The sequence below is a fragment of the Canis lupus genome, chromosome 1 (assembly GCF_048164855.1).
Source record: "Canis lupus baileyi chromosome 1, mCanLup2.hap1, whole genome shotgun sequence".
NCBI lineage: Eukaryota > Metazoa > Chordata > Mammalia > Carnivora > Canidae > Canis > Canis lupus.
In genome coordinates this window covers 8,686,488-8,709,934 of record NC_132838.1, presented here as the reverse complement: position 1 = coordinate 8,709,934, position 23,447 = coordinate 8,686,488, and the positions used below count along the sequence as shown (strand labels likewise).

General features: G+C 43.9%; 1 long non-coding RNA gene across 3 annotated transcripts; it reads left to right on the top strand.

The window, feature by feature from the left end:
- The first annotated feature begins 6,581 nt into the window (after positions 1-6,581).
- LOC140630363 (uncharacterized) lies at positions 6,582-21,607 on the top strand. Of its 3 annotated transcripts, none has more exons than XR_012028133.1 (6): positions 6,582-6,690; positions 8,285-8,427; positions 16,129-16,952; positions 18,288-18,398; positions 19,114-19,344; positions 21,327-21,607. It is a non-coding gene; the product is annotated as an uncharacterized lncRNA (long non-coding RNA). The 3 variants fall into 3 exon arrangements; XR_012028134.1 differs by having other exon boundaries at positions 8,285-8,971; positions 19,220-19,344; XR_012028132.1 differs by having other exon boundaries at positions 8,285-8,971.
- Positions 21,608-23,447: the final 1,840 nt, after the last annotated feature.

The window sequence follows — 23,447 nt, the reverse complement described above, 5'->3', positions numbered from 1 at the left end:
TTTCTAGATTTTCATACCCAAACCCTACCAGGGACTGGAGTCACTGGGCTCCATCCGGTTGTCCTGGACAAAGCAGCAGATTGACTTAGTGATGTTGGAGTCAAGGAACATTCTAGAGGCCGAAGCTGGTGTGAGTCTTCCCCGTCCTCTACTTGGGATCCTCTTCAATCTACTCCCAGGATGGGGTACAGCAGGGATTGCACTCGTGTCCCTGTAATGGGAGTCTTGCAGCCTGTGGCTATTCTTCCCCCAGGAGTACGAGATGGGCTCCACAGATGGAGCAACCCGTCCCCATGAAGGGTATTTTATTTTATTTTATTTTATTTTATTTTATTTTATTTTATTTTATTTTATTTTATTTATTTTATTTTATTTTATTTTTTTCCTGTGAAGGGTCTTAATCTCAGACTCACCAGAAGGCAAACTCTTTCTACCCTGGACATCATTGCCTAATCAGGTCTAGCTTAGTTTTGAGCCCAAGTTGTGAATAAAAATAGCCAGTGCTCAGGTGACTCTTTACCAAAGCAGTCTAATGCGGGGGGCGAGCCTTCTCACACCTGGGGGACCATCTCCCAGGAGGCCGGGCAGGTGTGCTGGCAGCGTGTGACATTTGAAACCGTGCTTCAGTGCACTCCACCTGGGGCCACCTTCACTCTGCCCGGCAGCCACTGGGGCTGTGATCCTGGTTGACCGTCAGGTGATGAGGACAAGGCAGCCGGGGGACTGTGGCAGAGGCCGGCAGGAAGGCACAGGTGGAGACCAGCAGGCAGCTAAAGGCCCAGGCTCCCGGCAGGACCCCATGATCCATGAGGGGTGCAGGGTGTAGCCACTCTGTTGTTTCTTCTTCCCTCATTTGCTGTTGGTTTTAGCCAGAGCTCAGCTGGGTGACAGTGAGACTGAGGGGCAGGCCTCCCTACACCTTCCTGGTGCTGAGACATAAATGTTCCTTACTTCTTGATTATTTTATTTCATGAATACTTCCTGGGCATTTATCAAGTGCACGGCATCATGAGGTCGACAAAATACACACGTGGCACACATGCACCTGGAGATGTCAAAAGAGGTTGCTTTACGTAGAATGACAAATTGGGAAGTTCTCAACCTGTGAAGGTTACTTTTCTGAATGCAAAAAAGTATATGCATATAGCATGAAACATGTATGCACCCTGTAAGGAATTCAAACAAGTCAGAATGTGGAAAATAAAAAGTGGAACCGCCCCCTCATAACACCTCCCTCCAGGTATAGCTGCAACGTACAGAGTATGTCTTTAAAATCTATCTGATGTACTTTGGGACAACTACTTGGGAGCTTTGGAAAACGAATCATTGCACATTCAGAGGGCGAGAAAGTGTTGCCATTCCAGTGAAAGAAAGTAATCTCCAAAACCTTCCCAGGTTTTATTTTAATATTTCACTAGCAGTGATCATTGGTTCATTTGTATGTGAGATTTCCATCAAGAGCAGCTCCTGAGGTGTCAGGCATGCTACCCGAAGAAGTCCTGCTGGGATGGAGTGTGCTTGCCCCAGCTGAGTCCACGAAGCGGTGTCTGAATCATTCCGTTTGGCCATTGCTCATTCAGGTGATGCCACACACCACAATACATCTTCTAAGACACAACTCCGCCCAGGACCCTCAAGCTTGAAATTGAAGAGCTAATTTCCCTTGACCAATAAAGCAAACACTTGACGTGATGGCATCTAGTTTCCTGAGGTCTGAGAGACGGCTAGGGATGCTGGAATCCAAGTGGTGACACATTTATCTGAAGGGGCAATAGATTCCCTCTTCCCTGGAGCTGGCTCGGAAGGATGTACAGATGTGCCGAGCATGCAGGACTTCCCCCACTGAAGATAACACCCAAATAATTATGAACAGGACGACAGGGCATTTAAGGGGAGATCATATTTAAAATGGTTTTGTAAACCCTCTTAAGGAATGCCTTTACTTCTCTGTTTCACCCTTCTAGAATATTCTTCCTCCGTTTGCCTGTCAAAATTGAATCCATTTGTTAAAGCTGAGCTTCAGTCTTATCTTCAGAAGAGTCTTTGGTAATAATATTTTTTCCCTTGTTCTTTTTGTTTGGACTTCAGCAGCACTGTGATTACAGTCAGCTGTCATCACCCATTTCCTTCCTTAATAGCAAACTTCTTGGGGCACTTGGGTGGCTCAGATGGTTCAGCATCTGCCTTCAGCTCAGGTCATGATCTCTAGGTTCTTGGATCGAGCCTGACGTTGGGTTCCCAGCTCAGCGAGGAGTCTGCATCTCCCTCTCTCTCTGCCTCTCTCTCTCTCTCAGATGAATAAATAAAATCTTTTTTTTAAAAAAGAGCAAATTTCTTAAAAGCAAGATTTATCTCTATAGATAGTATGTGGTTATTAGTTCGGTTGCATATAGGTAAGAAGTTCAATAAATACATATTGAATGAATACCTACAGCAGTTTCTACAGGAGAATAGGAATGATTACATTGAGTGCAATAGTTGGACGCTTCCACAGACATAATTTTTCTAGCACTAGTGTCCAGAAAATAGGAAATCCATACTCCACCTTTCCTGGTGTCCCTGCTATCATTTATACCTGCTTCTCCACACTGCTGAGGAATGGAGCAAATCTCTTCTACTTCATTACTGCTTTTGCTTCTCCTCACGACTGATAATCCAAGCTAAATGTCAATCATCTTTTCATTTGCTATTTGCTTTCTTCATCCGATTGTACGCTCCGATCCTGGCCTGCTTACGCAAGATTAATGCTACCAACCGTAGGGCCTTTTTCCTCCTTTGCACACATACCTTTCAAAGCAAGGATCATGCACCTTTGGTAGCTTTCTTACAACCCAGTAGCACCCGGGTTTCTATTATCCTTATTGGAAAAACAGCATGGCCAATGGATTCAGGACTCCCTCCATATTTAATGACTAAAGATACTCATGGCTTAAAGATACTGATTTGAAACATCACCTGTTTCATTTTTTTTTTTTTTAGATAACCTTTTTTTTTTTTTTTTTAAATTTATGATAGTCACAGAGAGAGAGAGAGAGAGAGAGAGTGAGAGAGGCAGAGACACAGGCAGAGGGAGAAGCAGGCTCCATGCACCAGGAGCCCGACATGGGATTCGATCCCGGGTCTCCAGGATCGCGCCCTGGGCCAAAGGCAGGCGCCAAACCGCTGCGCCACCCAGGGATCCCACATCACCTGTTTCAAACGTGACGTTTCACATACAAGGACTCACTGAGATCCCACCTGAGAAGAAATGACAGGCAGGTCTTTCAAGTTGCAAAGTTCTCTCTTCAGAAGATACAAAGCGAATGTACTTCTGTCTTCCACTCTTCACCTCAATTTGCTTATCAGGCAACCATCAGTTCTATCATTGTTCCTTAATTTGGAGACAGAACTAGTAAGTTTTGGTCAAGCCCTATGATTCATTTCCTTACTTTCAAGCAAGGTCATTGCAGTTCCCATTCAGAGCTCTGTCAAGTGCTGCCCCTGGGGGGAGGGGATGCAGCCTGTGTCCTCTGAACCTCAAAGAGCTTTGGTGGGGCAATGAGTCATTCATTCCCTAATGCCTTTTCCAAGTGCAGATAAAGCTTACAGTTGGTTAAGTGATGGGCAAGGTGTGGAATGAAGGTTGGCACCGGCCTAGGGGAAAAAAAGTACATTTCCTTTTCCAAAGTGAAATATTTATTTTAATTGGCTCACAATAAATAGTAGGGTAATTGTAACTAACAAAACAGAAGTGCACTTTGGGGAACGGGCACAGTAGAGAAAAGGGGAAAAAAAGTGCATAGAGATGGAAAAATTTTGCATCAATCTTTTTTATGACTTAGAGCAATTTTATAGGATTATAAAATTTGCTGCAATTAGTAGCTCAGTAGAGTAATTTTGAATCCGACTTTCGGAGCTAGAAGGTCCTTTACGAAGTAACAGATTCAAACCCCCTGCCATCCCTTATATTGTAGATGAAAAAAAAATTGAGGTCAGCGTGTCAAGACAGGATCAGTTTCTTAATTCCTTTTGTGTATCTCCAGTTGAAAAGTTTGGGTGAATCACAAGTCTTGCTTGCCTTGCTGTAACCTCTAGAATTATCTACACACAGAGACAAAGCTGCAGCTGGCTGGCAGTCCATCGCCTTTCCTGCCCGCAGTCCCAGGGGATCCAGGCTGGGGTAAGGGACAGCTCTTCACGTGATCCTCTGTGCTCCCAAAGACGCATCGAGTTTATCAGGATGTCTAGAGGTGAAAGTTTGGGTTCTCCTGACCCCTCTGCATCTCTCAGTTAAACGTTCAGGTTGGTTTTGAGCTTCCCAGGGCTCCAGAGATTTGGAATGTGGTGCAGAGGTACAGAGGTAATGCTTAAGACAGATGCTTCTAAAACATAATAATGTGACTCTTCTGCTTAAAAGCCTTTAAAGCCCTTCATTGCCAATGTTTCATGACTTATTTTTATTTTTAAAAGGTTTTATGTGTTCATTTTAAGGAGAGAGGGAGCGGGAGTGGGGAGAGGCAGAGGGAGAGAGGGAAAGAACCCGAAGGCGACTGCACACAGAGCCTGACGCAGGGCTCAATCCCACCACCCTGAGATCATGATCCGAGCTGAAGCCAAGAGTCAGACGCTCAACCGACTAAGCCACCTGGGCGCCCCAACACGGGTGCTTTGCAATGTGGGTTTTGTGATGATTTGGGTGTGATGAGGCCAACAAATCAGCAATCGCTGTTGAAAAGATAATGAGTTACAGTTGTCCAGAGGAGGGGCCTGCCGTGCGGTGCAGGGCCCCACTGGGAAGCCACAGGGTGGGTCTGGGGCCAGTGAGAGCAATGGCAGAGTGTGGGCAGCAGCCTTTATGGTGGTTTCCTCAGGAAAGGCAAGGCAAGGCGGGGTAAGCAGGCTTAGAATTTGTTGGTTGAATAATTTTAGCGGGCTCTGGGGGGTGCAGAGGCCATGCCTAGCTGTCTGGTACCTGACCCTGGGATGATTAGGGCAAAGCAATGCAGCCTCCTGGGGTGTGAGGACCTCCTAGAGGAGATGGGAGGCTGCGCTCTGGCTTGGCTGGCCCCTGTGGGAAAGGTGAGCTGGTGTCAGCAGGACCCCGGATAGCAGGGCAGCAAGAATTCAGAAAATCCAGTTCACACAGCTGGTGTCTGCAGAAAGGGGCACCTCTCACCGGTGCTCCTGGCAGGTGCTCCGGAGCAAGAGGGTGCGGTGGCCCATTTGGGGCGCTGCTGCCTGTGGCATCCTGCTGGCAGCACATCCATACGTTGAGCGTCCATCTCCTAACAGAGGGGAATCCTGCTTTAAAAAGGCCTGTTAGTCTTCATTTAACATTTTCGTCAGCTCGTGTAGCCATAAAATTCTTCTGAGAAACCTAAGGTATAGTTAGTTTTAAAGGTGTCTCAGATATGGTATCACAGACTTAGCATCTGGACTTGTTTTTTTTATTATTATTTATTTATTTATTCATGAGAGAGAGAGAGAGAGGCAGAGACACAGGCAGAGGGAGAAGCAGGCTCTATGCAGGGAGGCCAACGTGGGACTCGATCCTGAATCTCCAGGATCAGGCCCTGGGCTGAAGGCGGCACTAACCGCTAAGCCACCCGGGCTGCCCTGGACTTGGTTTTGACCACAATCTGGCGCTCCTGGGGTTTCTAATAAGGACCACCAGGCTGGTTTAATTAGGGTCAACATCAGGAGCTTTCCTCTGTCCTGCCTCTAAGCTCTGCTCAAACCAGTTTCCCCCTCACTCAGGAGTGGACCTCGTGCTCTGCGCCTAATGCAAGTCTTTCTAGCACCAGCTCCTCTCTGAAGTCCTTGCCAGCTTCCCAAACCCACAAATAAAAGCTGCGTACCACATGCTGGCGTCCTGCTAAGCCTCCAGAATATTAACTGCCCAGTCACCGTGATAGTCCTATGAGGCAGGCACCGTTCGAGTCCCTATTTTATGGCCCAGGAGCTGGAGATGCAGAGATGCTGAGGGACTTGCCCAAGGTCACAAAGCTCAAAGTGTTCAGGATGCCGCTGGCACTGCCTTCACGCTGTTCGAATATTCTGTGCTATTGATTAAGTAATGCTGTTTGATGTTTCTGTAGGGATTTAAGTAGGTGCCCTCTCAGAGACGTGTGTGCCTTACTGTGTGCTTTCTATCGGAGTGAACGAGTCTCCCCTCTCTTTTCACTTTCTGGAACTTTATTAGGACTATTCATTCAGAATTTGTTCAGAATGATTTCAAAGGAACTTTAATTTAAAGCTTACTTCGGCTTAGCAAGGTGATTTTCTGAGTCCTTCCTCAGAGAGACTGTAAGTTCATCAGTAAACAAGAATGCAGGGAAAATTTCAAAACCACTTAAAAGCTCACTTTGTGATACTAACTCTAATACATGCCCAGTATCCTCCCGCTAACTCGTTGTCATACACTCATTACGGGGAGCATTTTGAGAACTATCTCAGAGTAAACGGGTTCAACCAGGAAAGCAGGACCAGTAGGAGACAGTATGAGATTTTATTGCAAGGAATTGGGTTATGCGATTGTGGGGCTGGCTGGTCACACCCAAAATCCACAGGGCAAGCTGGGAATTCTGGAACATTCTGCAGCTATTGTCCCCAGCCAGAATGTCTTCTTCAGGGAAGCCTCAGTCCTGTTCTGAAGGTCTTTCAACCGAGTGAATCAGGCTCATCTAGATTATGTAGGAGAACCTCTCCGAAGTAAGTCACTGGTTATGGACTGAGTCACATACACACACCCAGCAATGCCTGGGCTATGAAGATTTTATTTATTTAATTATTCTTAGAGAGAGAGAGTGCAGGGCGGGGGGAGGGCAGGAGGAGAGACTCCCAAGCAGACTCCTCATTGAGTCTGGAGCCCAACACGGGGCTCATCTTATGACCCTGAGCTCAGGACCTGAGCTAAAATCAACAGTCGGCTGAGCCACTCAGGAGCCCAGGACGAGCGTCTGACTGAATAGCTAGAACTGTATATAGCCTTGCCAAAGGCAGGCGCTCAACCGCTGAGCACCCAGGCTTCCCTAGGTTTCTATTTGTATTTGAAGAAAAGTAGTTTATTTAGGAATATCCTAGGGAATAAATGCAATGTTTTAATCATTTAAGTGTCCTCCCCATCAATTGGCCTGAAGCATGTGACACTGCACATTGGTGGTTCTGGCCATACTGCTATCTTCTGATCCCCTTCTGCTCTCTCTCTTGGTGGTCTGGACATAAACATCTCGAGTTTCTATTAACCTAGAGCCTTAGTGACCTTCTATGGAAAAGGGAATCATTACAGTTCTGGCCTCCTCGGGCTACCTGGAGGACTACTTGAATTAGAGAAATCACCAAGTGTGCATGAGCGTGTGGCACATGGTGAGCCATACACCCCTGTAGGAGTAGTATTGTCATTGTTTCCCTCTGGTTGATGTCGTCTTCCCGTAAATGACAGAGTTTTTCTGCAGGAGATGTCTAGAGGCTCTGATGTTATATTCAGAAACATTTTAATGGGACGCCTGGGTGGGTGACTCAGTGGAAGAGCATCTACCTTCAGCTCAGGGTGGGATCCTGGGGCCCTGGGATCGAGTCCTGCATCAGACTCCCTGTATGTGGAGCCTGCTTCTCCCTCTGCCTATGTCCCTGCCTCTCTCTCTCTGTGTCTCTCATGAATAAATAAATAATTTTTTAAAAGAAACATTAAAAAATTTGGCATTTATCAGTTCCCATCTAATGCAAAATGTACCACTTTCAAGGACTTGTTTTCTGTCATTATCTTTGCATGGCCGTAGAGACTCACACCCCTGGCAGTGTGGTCTGCTGCACTAGCTTTTGAGAATTCCCTGCAACTTTGCTACCAGGCCCAGTGGGTGGCCTGTCAGAGGGAGGAGCCTTTAACCAAACATGACGGGTTACACTGCTCATAAGCACGGAGTGTGTTCAAAGACCTGTCTAGGCAGTAAGCCAGTTTTTCTAAGTAGCTTCCTTTTGACATAAATAAGTGTTTTATTATCGTCTTGTTATGGAGGAGATACTAAGATGCAGAGAAAGGGTTCCTTCTCCAGCTTTGGCTCCAGAGTTAATGATGTGGTATTCCAGATGTCTAGGCCCTCACCTGCCTGGATCTGGATAAAACTGGCTATTCCTGAACACTGAACTCCCTCCTCTTTCTCAGTAGGCACTACGACCCAATCCTAGGTGGGTTGGTCAGGAAAAACTCTGGCTTTCTTCTCAAATTCTTTTCCCCTGGCACTCATGGCAATGGTGTGAAAACAGAGTTTATTAGCCAGCAGTGACATTTTTCCTCATTCGCTTTTAGAGAAGTAAAGCAACATTTCTTCTGGGGAACAAAGTGGCGGTGGCCGCCGTGGAAGCAGAAGGCAAGGGCTTACTGCATTATCAGAGGAACCTCTTTGCAGATATGCTCTGAGCTGTTTGGAGGCATGAGAGGGGACAACTGCGGTGAGTGATAAGGGGGATCACCTCCATAAACTGGTGGAGACTGTATATGCTGTTGTCCCATATTGAGGACAACACTTATGTTACTTGTGTTACAAAGTCTTCGAGAAGCTCTATCTCAGAGCTGTTGACTATGTACGTAGAGCCTGAACAGCTGGTTCCCTTCCACTAAGGATGCCCTTCCTGATTCACATTTCTGCATCACCTAAGAGACTGTGAAGCCCTCAAGTGTGATCATGTAGGCCTCTTCTTTTGGCATCTATGCACTTCCTAGAGGAGGGTTCAAAACATGGCAGGTGCTCAGCAAATGCTGGTTGAGTATGTCATTCATGGATCTACTGAAGTGTTCCTAGGTTTGGATGGAATGGTCGAGAAATTAACTTCTTAGTACTTAAAGCTACTAGAAACATGGATTCAGAAATGGTTTCACAGGTAAAAGATCCAATAATGGATGAGTGTTTTTGATTTATATGAGAAAAGGATTCAGATGTGGACCAAGTACTGAGAAATGGGACGGATTTTCTAAGGGAAAGCCACTTCTCATGGGGTAAGTACATATTTTATGGACTTTTGGTAACATTGCAACTGAATGATCTATGTACTGAGATAATGAAAATATATAGTCCCATTTTCATTTAAAGACTGTTACTTAGGTTAATAATAACCTCAATTTAGGAGCCAGGACTAAGGCTATGGATTCGATATTGAGTAAATGTCATTAAGAAGAGTTGATGGTAGGTAGGAATAATCATGGGGATTATTCCATGAGGAATAATCATGAGATCAAATCATGATAAAGCCACTGTTAATTCTAATTCGAACAATCGATATATTAAGTCATCTTAATAAGTTTTCAACACTCATACAAATAGGGGCTGAATTCACAGATTTAGACCATTTCCTGAATTCTAATTTGGAGTTTCACATACATGCTTGTGGCCTGAGATAGGCAGATTGAGGAAATATTTTACCATCTTTAGAGCCTTTATCTTGTCTGAAAGCCAAAGTGGAACTCTCTTGCCTTTGGCCATTTAGTTCCTGAATTATAAGAGAAGCTGCTAATTTTCACTGCTGCTTTTTGTTTTTTTAACTTTTTTTTTTAACTGACAGATGAAATACTCAACATGATGCACTTACTTAATTCTGGAAATACTGTGAGGAAGTCAACACTGTTCTCTGATTTTCAGATGAGGAAGTACAAGTGCAGGAGCCTGGTCACACTGCTACCACCCGGCAGCCAGGGCACCCCAGGCAGGCTGACTCCATGTCTGCACTTGACCCCTGAGCTCTGCAGCCTGCAAGGCACCTTGGGTCCCTGGTTAGAGTTCACGTCTGGCCTATCCAAATTCTGAAAACCAGTGTTAGACGACATTCAAATATTGATAGGATATCAGCCATGAACACAAAATTGGGGCATGCTGTGTTTACTGCATTCTTTGAATGGTCAAAATGCAGGGTGACTTCCAAAACAAAACCCCTAAAACCAGAGGAACAGGATTCATCACAGCTCAGGACAAACAAACCTTGGTGATACGGAGGGTTGGGGACCCAGACTTGTCCTCGATCCCTGGCTGCAGCCAGATTTTTTCCCTCCCCTAACTTACAGTAGAATACTTGCCTCTAGTTGGGATATAACCATTTCTGGGTCTTTTGGTATTTGTTCAAATTCATCCAGGCATTATTGACATTTTCCTGGAAATCACACAATATTCTTTCATTTGTTTTAACATTGAGATGTGTTTCATATGAGGAGACACACTGTGTTTTGTTTTTTGATTTTTGTTTTTTTTACATTTCTCTATCTGCCCCCGCCCTACCCTCCAATTTTGGATAAGTAAATGTGAAGAGAAAGAGGTACAAAAATATAAAATCTACAAAAATGACATGGATGTGTTCGCCATGCCTGAATGAACTAATGAAGCATCTTGAAGATTCTTTCTTTGTGTCAGTTACACTGGTCAGTGTCATATTTGTGCAGTGTAGCTCCCTGCATAGGAATTGTTTAGTTTTCTGAAATGTATGTAAGAACGGTAAACAAGGGGATCCCTGGGTGGCTCAGCAGTTTGGCTCCTGCCTTTGGCCCAGGGTGTGATCCTGGAGTCCCCGGATCAAGTCCCATGTCAGGCTCCCTGTATGGAGCCTGCTTCTCCCTCTGCCTGTGTCTCTGCCTCTCTCTGTGTGTCTCTCATGAATAAATAAATAAAATCTTAAAAAAAAAAGAATAGTAAACAAAGGACACTAAATATTAATGATTAATATAAGAAAGCATAAGAACAGCTCCTAAAATAAGGTTTGGTTATAACATGCTGGATGAGAGTTGCAGCAAATCTAGACATCAGGCAGCAGGAATTCTCTACAGTTTAGAAATACAGCCCTAACTGCTCATTGCACCAACACACTAGTGAAAGACCTAAGGAGGCAAAGTTCACATGAAGAAGGAGGAAGAGTCATCTTGAGAGGGTTTGCATTCAGCGTTGATTGGCTTGGAGCCCAGGCACTCGGCACCCATCTTGCCACTTGGTATTAAATGACTCACTGCATCAGTGACAGAGGGCCTGGGAATTGTGTCGTACCCGGAGAGGACAAGTGGAGCTTTCTTGGATGCAGCAATGCAGGAGCAATGCGGGCGCTTTAATAACATCATAAGTCTAGGGATTTCAGTAAAAACGAAGGTACCTCCCACAAAGTCTCATTGTCAAAGTTGCTGACATGATTACAGACTTAACAAGAGTTCACCATTGATTGGCACGCACTGCACAAATGAAGAACCTGGGGTGGCCAACATAAGTCTGAAAACATATTCAATCTCAATAGAATCCAAAAAAAAAAAAAAAACAGATAAAAGTGGAAAGTAATTTTCCATTTGGCAGAGATTGAAAAGGAATGCTAATGGTCAGTGTCTGTGAGGGCATTGGGAAAGAGCAGCTCACACCCGCGTGGTGGAAGCGTAAACTGATAAGAAACTCAACCACTGCCTTCTCAGAAATACTAATGTATAAATATATATATATATATAGAAGTTATAGTCTTATTTAAAACTATAACTTCTATTTTTTATTGTCCAGGAACTGCGAACAATAGCAACTTATATATCTTCATTGTAGGAAAATGATACAATGGTTTGTGGTATATCCATACAATAAAACGCGCCATAGGGATTACAAATGATGGAACAGAGGAATATTTAAGGCCCACGAGGATACTCAGAATGTATTTGCAGTGGGAAGAATAATGTTTCTCCCCAAAAGCATCCATTTCTGTTCCTGGAACCTGTGCATCTGTTCTGTCATGTGGTAAAGGGCAGTTAAGGTTTCAGATAGAACTAAGGCTGCTCATTAGTTGAACAGGAGTTGGGAAGATTATTCTGAATTATCTGAGTGGGGCCCCTGTAATACAAGAGTCTTTATAAGGGAAAGAGGGAGGCAGGAAAGTCCAAATCAGAGTGAGGCAGTGTGAGAGAGGCTCCGGTGACGGTCGCTGGCTTGGAAGACGGAAGGGAACACAAGCTGAGGACCATGGCAGCTTAGAGAAGCTGGAAAATGCAAGAAAGATTTTCTCCTAGAGCCTCCAGAAGGGAACACGGACGGCTCTGCTGACACCTTGATTTCAGGCCAGCAGATCCATTTCTGACTTTTGACCTCCAGAACTGTTAGCATAATAAATTTGTGTTGTGTCATCAGGTCTATGGTAATTTGTTACAGTCACTATAGGACATTAATGCTACATTGTTAAGTGAATAACCTCTAGTTTTGTAACATGTGCCCTGAAGGATGAGTTAAAAATACACACACACACACACACACACACACACACACACACAGAGCAGACCAGACTGACATGTTATACAAAATAGCTAAATTAATTGTGGTTCTATCCAGCATGTGGTAATGTTATAATTGACGTATTATTTTTGTATATTTCATTGTCTGTGTTTTCTAGGTATAGAGGTTATTACCTTGTTACAAGAAAAAAATGTTATTTTAAAATGTTGTAGAGATCATTCAGTTCACGTGGCTGCAAGCTCTATTGTAAATTTGCAGTAGGAATCCTTTAGAGAGAGGCTTCTGTTTGTCATTCATTTGAGATGGTGGTGCTTGGGGGCTCTTCTTTCCCAAATTATAGACAACTAGTTATTGCTGGTCACATAGAAGCCCAAATAAATATCTTTCACTAAAAGGGTAAGCACTTTAGATTTTTCAGTACATTATAGGGAAATCCTTTGTTTTTTTTTAAGATTTTATTTATTTATTTGAGAAAGAGAGAGCAAGCGAGCATGAGTCGGGGAAGGGGCCGAGGGAGAGAGGGAAGCAGACTCCCCCCTCCAGCAGGGAGCCCGACGGTGGGACTCGATCCCAGGACCCGGGGATCATTACCAGAGCAGAAGGCAGCCGCTTAACCGACTGAGCCACCCAGGCGCCCCGAGGAGAATACCCTTGACTATTTCAAGTGTATTTATTTGGCTAATGTTCCAACTCAGTCTTTCAATGTTTACTGGATTCTTCTTGTGTACTGAGCAGAGTCTGCTTGTTAAAGTATTGCACAGCCACATGACAGTGGTCATTAAAACAACTTTGTAGCAGGACTGAAAACAATGATTATCCTTTGGTCCATGAAAAAGCAGACCAGAAAAACCCACCTCTAATTACAGCTTTATAAAAAGAAACATCACAAGATTCTTTTTATTTTGACTACACCTGTCAATATAATTTCCAATGTAGTGCCGGCCACAGCATAGGGACCATGGTTTTCTCTGGAAGGCCAATAAAAACAATAAATATGCATAAGAACAATACCGGTGGTTGATGTTGAGGGTCTAACAGTAATATCAGCTAAGATACATGGAATGATTCGTTATTACTTTTAAGAGCTATATTAAATTCATGGTAGGTGGGGATCCCTGGGTGGCTCAGCAGTTTGGCGCCTGCCTTCAGCCCGGGTTGTGATCCTGGAGCCCTGGGATTGAGTCCCACATCAGGCTCCTTGCATGGAGCCTGCTTTTCCTTCTGCCTGTCTCTCTCTCTCTCTCTGTCTCTCATGAATAAATAAATAAATAAATAATCTTTGGGAAAAAATAAATAAGTTCATGGTAGATGCCATTATTATTCCAATATTTTAAACTGAGGCCTATGGAAGTAACTTGTTCAACGTCACCCAGTTGATGACTGAAGAAGCAAATTAAACCAAATTAAAGTCATCTGATTCTAAAGCCTATACTATTAATCATGATTTTTCTCAAAGATGATTTTTATTTATATATTTTTTTAAGATTTTATTGATTTATTCATGAGAGACACACAGAGAGAGGCAGAGACATAGGCAGTCCTGCGGGACTCGATCCCAGGACCCCCAGATCATGACCTGAGCCAACGGCAGATGCCCAACCACTGAGCCACCCAGGTGCCCCAACCTTTATTTTTTTTAAAGATTACATTATTTCTATAATTGGACCATATAAGTAAGTCTACAACTCTCTGCATGGAGAATTTATGGCAAAATGATTTCAGGCACCTACTAAACTGGGGTTCTCCTGCTACCTATATAACGTGGTGCATGACTTTTAAAAACTTGCTAGTTACTCATTCATAATTTTAGCAACTTAATAAGTGAGCACTGTACCCAGAAACAATGGTAGACAGTGCTCACAAGCATGGAGAGAGGGAAGTGAAATGGAGATGTCAACCCAACCAGATAGCTTCCCTGGAAACTGTGCAGTCTGTAGCTTGACCAATGCACTGAAGGCTGGTAAGTCCCAGCTCCTTGCTTCTGTCTACACTTAACAGACTGGCACCCTGAAGAAATATTGAATTTGAAAAAGTCCTCCCAGTACTATCTTATACTCTTTACCTTAAATGGGTGAGTCTACCTTATTAAAAAAAAAAAAATCAGAAAGCACTTTGTGGAGAAAAGAAGGCTTACTAACCACTGTGTCCAGGGGAGAAGCTGTTTCCTGCCTCAGGGTGTGAATTATCTGTTCCAGCTCTCCGACCTGCTGCAGTGCCCTTTGGGCAGACTCAGACTCCTGAGAAGCTGTTTCCTCTGTTCATGGGAACCTAATTTGGCTGTTTTGCCAAGTCACAGTGTAGGACCGTACAGCCACCGGCTTTCCCCTCTGTCTAGATTGCATTTTCATTTTGTTGTTGTAAGGATTTTGTTTTTTAAGTAATCTCCAAACCTAACATGGGGCTTGAACCCACGACCCGCAGATCAAGAGTCACACGCTCCACTGACTGAGCCATCCAGGTGCCCCTGGACCGTGCTTTTCAAATTTGCTCTCAAAGTCCTATCTGTCCTGCAGCCTGTGCTCCAGTGGAAGACTCCCTGCCCTCCACCAACTCACTGTCTCCCTCCCTGTTGCTCCACATGATCTGTTCCCACCGCTTACTTTCCGGGAGGCCAGCACAGCTTTGGAGGCAGGTTCAGGTTACGGCTCTGTGTCTCACTGAGTGGAGGCCCTGGGCAGGTTTATTTTATGAGCCTCAATTTCCTCATCTATGAAACAGGAAACATAAAGCCAGTCTCACCATGTGTGTAAAAATTAAATGAGGTATGTATAAAAATCATTTGATATGGCATCCACCAAACAGTAGGAACTCAATAATCTGTTGTCTCTCTCCTTCCCCCACCCCTTTTTTTAGCACTATTCAAACTTAGCTGCTGTCATTTTGATTCACAGGGGTGTTGAGACTGTATTCTATTTAACCTTGTATCTCCCTGCCCCAAAGATGGTGCCTTGGGTGTACCAGGCATCAGGAAGGTGTTGTCACGATCAATTACATTTGTCAAAGGAGACACAGAGAAGAAATAGAAGGCACATAATCAACATTCTCTGTGTCTGTTTCTTACTCTGCAATTGAGTATGCTGATCCAGGGACACCCGGGTGGCTCAGTCGGTTAAGCATCCAACTCTTGATTTTGGTTCAGGTCATGATCTCAGAGACCTGAGATCAGGTTCTGTACTGGGCGTGGAGCCTGCTTGAGATTCTCTCCTGCCTCCTCTGTCACTTTGCACCAAACCCTGTTCTCTCTGTCTCTCTCTCTCTGTCAAAAAAAAAAAAAAAAAAAAAAGAATGTTGATTCAGCAGGGGGTCCAAGGCCTAAATACCAAGAGATGTTTTAAACCAGGACTATGGTATTCTGAGTCCTAATAGTTCTTATCTACCCTGTTACTGGGAAGAATCTCAGAGCTGTGGTGGCTCTACCCGAAGCCTTAAACTTCCGTTTCCTTTTCTTTTGCTGCATAGGACATTAGTGTGACAATTGGCAAAGCTGTTATAAGATCCCTAGAATAGATAATAGTGTTGTATCAATGCTCCTTCCCTGCTTTTGAAAATTGTAGTGTGGTTAGTAAGACTGAAGTATTTAGGAGTAGGGGTGGTCATTATGTCTACAGCTTACTTTCCAAATATTCAGAAAAAAAAATGTACTGTTCATATTAAGACAGAGAGAATGATAGGGCAAATGTGATAAGATGTCCATATTTGGGATTCCACTTGAAGGCTATCTGGGTATTCTTTGTACTATTATTGCCACTTTTCTGTAAGTCCTAAATTGTTTCAAAAGAAAGATTTCTTTTTTTAAAGCTGTTTGAGATGATGTGTTTGCATCTTCCTTGACTTATAGCCACATGAGGGAGTTACTGGACCAAAATATAGCTCTCTTTCTCTTCTCCCTAAATGAAAATGTATACTTGTGTGAATCTCACAGCCTAGGAAATGATGCTAATTGTGACATCGCATAAGCCTGGTTCAGAACTATCGTGACAGTGAGATCTGCCAGGTAACAGGCATTTCTGATACTTATCTGGAACCGGAGCTCCACCCTCCCCTATTCCACACCAGTGGATGCCATCTGAGAGTTTGTTCTTCTACATCAATCAGGGGTAAGTACCAAGGCTTTGCCTGACCAGTGGTGTCTGACGTGGGTGCATTCACAGGACGTACAGTCACCTTGGGAAGGACCAGCTTTGACAAAGAAGCCTTTAACGACAGGTTTGCTTAATGGACCAACATAGGGCTGGGTCATTTTCCAGAGCAGTGGTCCGGCTGTTCTTGGATGGAGGAAGGAGGGTGAGGACTAACACCATAGATTGAGCACACTTCCATGGAGAATAGAAGATAAACATCGGAACAGCTCTTTCTAAATGTATTCTAAACACATTTGTGTTTAATTGTCAATAAAACTAGCCTTTTCTTGGTTTTCCTTGTGCTATTTCTGGCCTGTTAGATTTTTCTCCCACAGCAAACCAAGGACTCTGGGACCGACGGTGATAGCTCACGGCCTGAACCTAACCTGTAGTCAAGCTAGATGACAAGCATTTCTGCGGACCCCTTGGAAAAGCTTTCTCTAGTGTGCAGCTCCAGAAACTAAGGGAGAAGAGAGTTGAGCCAAACCTGATATGATAGAAATGCCCTGGATTGTAGATTCATGGAGAAAGAATTTTGACTCCGGCCTGTCACTCGGCCTCCAGTTCCACCCTCATCCTGTTACTCTCAGATGCTCTCCTGCCTTTCCACACATCTGCTTTCCAGGTGAGGGCCTCACATCTGGGGACTGAACCTAGACAGCACTAGTTGTACAAATCTGGGAGTGCCACTGGAAGCAGAAAGAAGCAATTTTGGGGAACCATTCCAGAAGCGTGACCTAGGTGTGTGTGCTGGGGTGGGTATGTGAGTGCATGGAGTGTGAGTGTAGGTGTGTGTGTAAGTGTGCATGTAAGAGCGCATGCTCACCACAGCATTGGCGGGTACACTAAGATCTCAGCCATGCTTGACTGGCTCAGGGGAGATGCCAGCACACTGGGCACTGGCCTCTGGGTCCCCAGCTGACCTCCCTGGACAGGGCACCACTGGCAACAAAGAGTCTTTATACAGCACCTGAGCTTTGGAGAGGAGCCAGAGAGAGGACAGCTTGGGATATATGTCCTTGATTATCTGTGAGACAGATGCCTTCTGGAGAAGTCCAGGTTTCTGGGGGACAGAGACACTGAAGTAAATGAGTGGCCAGAGAAGCAAAGAAATGGTCTCTATATTACTGCTTTTAAAAAATATGTACTATAAAGGTATGGATTCATTCATGGGCAGATTATTTGCATTTTCTTACCTTGCTAATTTATAAAGGTTGTTGTATTTTTAAAATCTCAATTTAAAATGAATCATATTTATTTGACTACTACAGTCGCACTCTTACCTGCATTCATCAAAGCAGTGCAGATGGGCAGCTTGGGTGGCTCAGTGGTTTAGCACCACCTTTGGCCCAGGGCTTGACCCTAGAGACCCTGCATGGAGCCTGCTTCTCCCTCTAGCCTGTGTCTCTGTGTCTCTCATGAATAAATAAATAAAATCATCTAGGGAGTTGTAAAAACACACACGCCATGATCCCATCCTTCAAAAGCTGGATTTCAGGGTTTGGGATGAAATCAAAATAGCTATAGTCTAAAAAAATCTTTAAAGGCAATTTTTAGCATTTGTTTCTTTGATGACGACTAAAAATAAGCAATGTAATACTACTACTATATAATATGAAATTTGTTATCATTGTAGGATATTTGTGCTTAAAGTTTATAGTTATAACAAATTGCAACAAGTGACTCATAAAAGAAAATCATAAGTAATTACAACATTGTCTTGTTTTTGCATTGTGCTTTTAAATATTTGTTCAAAGCCGTTTACAACCATTATCCTTTGTTCCTACAACAATCACGAACGAGAGAAGTCAAAAATCCTCGGGCTTTTCCTTAGAATAGAGACATCATGGGGCTCTCTGTCAAACTATTTTATGGGAAAGTTATAGCCATTATAGTTAACTGCCTTTTTATCACTGTGTTCTATAATTTAACCGTGTTTCTCAAACCTCCACACCTGTAGTCTCCTGTAATCTCCACCTGGCACCTGACACCTTTTGAAATCAATTCACTCAAGATTCTACCCACAAGAGTTGATCATCCGGTTCTTCCAGATGGAAACCAGCTTGCCCAGGTACACTGCGTTCATTGGAAAGTCCAGAACCAGCTGAGGAGAGCAGCTCTGCCCATCTAGGGCATTTTAGACCTCGGATGTTTATTAAGACTTAGAAGTATCCGCAGATCCATCATTCCTCCCGTGGGTTGCCTGGCTGAGGCAGATACTCTTATCGCAGTCTGCATGTTGTTGAAAATGCTCCCATAGAATGGAAATGAAATTGGAGATGACTATTTTTGGATTCTATTTGTTCATTTCCCATGAATACTCCCAGGAGAAAAAAAAAAGCAACAGAGACTTTGAACAATAGATATACAATCAGAATTGTAAGGGAATAATCACCTGTTAATCTCTTCTTTATTAAAATTTAAAAGCATTGGGCTGGATATAGTTTCGCTTCCATGACCAGTAAAGTCACAACACTCGATGGGTGTTATTTTATGTACGTGACCCGACACAGTCAGTGATACATTACTTGGTACTTCTCTGTGTCATCCAGTACAAATTTAGAAAATGCCAATTGGGTCATGATTCCTTCCATTCTTTGGTTTCCCCACTGCTGTTGGGCCAGCAGACCCATGAATTTCTTCCCTTCGCACTCACCATGCGGCATCCATGACCCGAAACACCGACACACAGCTCGCGGTCCCCACGGTCTGCAGACCTCAGATCTCCACTGGAATGTCCCCTCCTCTGGGAGGTCTTGTCTGGTCACTCTGCTCTTTGCTTTCAGAGACTCTATCAGGATGGGAGATCGCATATTCCCGAGCCCGGTTACTCATTTAACACAGCTTCGCAAGAGCTGGAATCCTTCTGGTTGTGTCCATTTCTTTGTCCAGAGCAACGCATGAATGATTATCCAGATGTTTCAGGGGAGAGTGGAACTGGGGCAATGAGGACGAATCAAGATGTCACCACACATCTGAAAACTGGCCTCCAGCCTTCTGTGGGATTTTCTCAACAGGTTAGTTGTGATTTTTGCCCTACGTTCAAGCTGGTCTAGCTCTCCTTCCCTCCTTCACACCTCTGCGAACTCTACTCTTCAAATGGAAATTTAGCCAATACTAATCTCTGCTTCATTGTCTACAGTACATCTTCTCTTTTATTTTTCTTTTTGTGAGTTTTTATTGAAATTCCAGTTAAGTGTAATATTAGTTTCAGGTGTACAATATAGTGACTCAACACTTGGATACATCACCTGGTGCTCATCATAGGTGCCCCCCTTCATCCCCATCACCTAGTTCACCCACCCACCCCCCAATCCTCTCCCCTCTGGTGACCCTCAGTTTGTTCTCTAGAGTTGAGAGTCTGCTTCTAGGTTCAACTCTATTTTTTTTTTTTTGACCTTTGCTCATTTATTTCTTAACTTTGACACATGAGTGAAATCACATGGTATTTGACTTTCTCTAACTGGCTTACCCCACTTAGCATTCTACCCTCTAGGTATATCTGTGTCATTGCAAATGGCAAGATTTCATTCCTTTTTTAAAATTTCTGAGCAATATCCCATTGCACATATATACTAAATACTCTTTTCTTTTTTTTTTCCCCATATGTAGGGTCAATAGAGCTTTTTTCTTTTTGTATCTTTACCAAGTGGTAAATGTGCTAATGCGTGGCAGGAGAGGCAGAGAAATAATCTGTATACTACTGCTTTAAAACAATCCACATAAAGGTTGACTTGATGGGATGGTTATTTGCATCTCTTACCTTGCCAACTTACAAGGATTGCTTTAATTTTAAAATCTCACTTTAAATATGTACATGAGCGTGCGTCTGACCTCTTCAGTCAGAGAGTAAAGACACGGTTTTATTTTTCCTTGGCACTGAGCTCTGGGCTAAATTGCACACTCATATTGAACACGTAGAAGTATCAGAGAGGATGCATGTGTTGTTTTACATATATATATATATATATTTCTCCCCTCTCTTAATTTCTCTTAACGCTTTTGAATGGTGAGGATCCAAGTTCATTTTTGCATGAAATATATATTTTTAACAAGTTTGTTTTTTTTAACAAGTTGAAATTTTCTAACATGCTGTAACCATCTGTCATTCAGTAAGTCTAAAAATCAGATGTATCAAAACATGTTGTTTTTGAAGAAAATGGAATAATTCATCTTTAAGACCTTTCTACCCCCTTAGGGATTTAGGGTCATTTTTGCTTCGAAGCAACACTGACCCCCTGTGGCCAGGAGATTCTTAGGAAAAAAAATTTGTTTTTCTTTTTACTAAGTTTTCCTTGTAGTAATTTCTCTCTCATGGTAGCGTTTGTGTGCAGTCCACACAATTTATTTTATTTATTTTTAAAAAGATTTTATTTATTTATTCATGAGAGACAGAGAGAGAGAGAGAGAGAGAGAGAGAGAGAGAGAGAAAGGCAAAGACACAGGCAGAAGCAGGCTCCATGCAGGGAGCCTGACATAGGATTTGATCCTGGGTCTCCAGGATCAGGCCCTGGGCTGAAGGCGGCGCTAAACCACTGAGACACCCGGGCTGTTCCACACAATTTATTTTAACTCCACAGTGTCGATACGGTCGATCAATAATTCTCGCTCATCAAGGCAATACTTAGGAAAGGGCCTCGTTTGTTGCCACTGTAAGTGCAGAAGGCAGAGTGGTGAGAGTGTGCTCACCCCGAGTTTGTGGTTACTCACAACCTTTGCCTCCCTTTTCTCCTGTTCCTTCCAATTCTATAAACGAGTCAGTTTTATTTATCTCAGGAAGGTGCTGGAGTCAGAGGATCCTCATTTCTTTCTAGCTCATTGTTCTCACTCCATCAATTCACTTTTCAAAATACCTGTGTCTGATTCTCCTTATTTCCATTCTCACCACGTTTGTCGTCAGCTTCCCTTAACGATGACAGGAGCTCTCTGGGCACCTGCTCTGATTTTGCTCCTTTTGTGAAAAAAAATAAGATATGATTGTCATACAGCATTCTATCAGTTTCAGATGTACTGCATAATGATTCGATATCTGTACATCCTGTAAAGTGATCACCGCAATAAGTCCAGTTAACATCCTCATCATCCATAGTTCCGGAACTTTCTTCTTGTGATGAGAACTGGTAAGATCTACTCTCTGGGGGCACCTGGGTGGCTCAGTTGGTTAAGTGTCTGCCTTCAGCCCGGATTGTGATCCTGGAGTCCTAGGATCAAGCCTCACATCAGGATCCCTGCTCCGTGGGGAGCCTGCTTCTTCGTCTCCCTTTGCCTATTTGTGTTCTCTCTCTGTCAAATAAATAAAAATATTTTTTTTAAAAAATCTACTCTCTTAGCAATTTTCAGATATACAGTATAGTATCACCAACTCTAGTCACCATGCTGCTTACTACATCCCATGACTAATTTTATACCTGCACATTTGGAGCTCTTGAACCCTTTCTGCCTCCGCCTCCCCTCTCTCCACCTTCTGTTCTCCTCAGCCTCCTTTGCTCCCCCTTCTGGTGCCCCCTCCAGTCCCTGCAAACCTGTGCCAGTTGCTGAAGACCTGCTGTCCCGCCAGGATCTGTGATCAGATAAGCCAGATGCCCAGAGTTTAAAACTGTCTATGACAATTTGACAGAGTAATGTTTGAATCTGATATAAAAAAAAGGTGGGTCTTGGGTAATCAATGTCTTTTTTTTTAAGACTTTATTTATTCATGAGACAAAGAGAGAGAGAGAGAGAGAGAGAGAGAGAGAGGCAGAGACACAGGCCGAGGGAGAAGCAGGCTCCATGAAGCAGGAGCCTGATGTGGGACTTGATCCCAGGTCTCCAGGATCACGCCCTGGGCCAAAGGGAGGCGCTAAACCGCTGAGCCACCCAGGGATCCCTCAATGTCTTTTTCTATTCGCATTCTGGAAATCTGTTTTTGTTGTCTGCTGGTGTCTTTTACAGCGGTGCTGCTCAGCTTGGAAGTGCATAGGCCTTGGCCGCGGCAGGGGTCAGGAGCTCTGCTCTGCTTTTTCCCACTGGACACATCTGCCTTAAACATTCTTTTTTTGGGGCATGATTTCCTTAGGCAAAGGTGTCTTGCATCACTGTGTATCAGATCTAAGCTGTCTGTGGGGTTTCTAGTGAATTCTAACTTCAGTCTTGCTGTCCAATGTGAGCTTGATCTCACCTGACCGGTTCTCACACATTCCTTTTTTATTTATTATTTTTTTTTAGGATTTTATTTATTTGGGTGGGTGGGGGGAGAGAGAGAGAGAGAGAGAGAGAGAGAGAGAGAGAGAGAGATCCCAGGACCCTGGGATCATGACCTGAGCCGAAGGCAGATGCTTCACTGACTGAGCCACCCAGCCTCCTGCACACACTCCTTCAACCCCATTCTCTCTGCTTATATTCCTGAGCTGACCCCCCTGAAAGCTAGCCTAGAGTTCCTTCTCTGACCCATCCAGATGCAACCATCACTTCAAGGTCTACCTCACATTCACTCTTCAGTTAGAATTTTCTGGTTATTGCAGACACTACTGGCCTTCCTCCTGCTCAGCGCCTGTGGCTCCCACCTGCCGAGAGCTTTGTCTTTGGGGACAGGGCTCTCTGCACCTGCGATTTCTGTGTACTGCCCCCACCCTGACAGAAACTCTCACCCCAGCCTTACCAGCTAGTTTCTGTTTTCACTCCCATTTTATAGATGAGGAAACTGAGACCTAACATGTTAAGTGTAATACCCGTGGCTGCATAGGTTGGAGAGTGGCTGATATGCAGTCTGCATTGGGTCAGATAGAACCCATGAACTCTAGTTTAGATGAAGGTAATGATGTTTGGTGGGGAACTGAGGTGAACCCATGTGGTTGTATTAATTTCCTTGGGCTGCTGTAAGAAATTATTTCAATTTGGCTGGCTCAGAACAGGAGATTTATGTATCTCACGGTGTTGGAGCCTACGAGCCTGAAATCGAGGTGTTGGCAGGTGTGATGGTTTCTGGAGGCTGAAGGAGAGTCTAGTCTCTTCTCTCTCTTCTAGCTTCTGGTAGTTGCCAGCTCTGCTTGGTGTTCCTTGGCTTGTAACCACATCACTCCGCTATCTGCCCCATTACACGGGGCCTTCTCCTCTGGCCTCTCCCTGTTAACCCCCCCCCCCC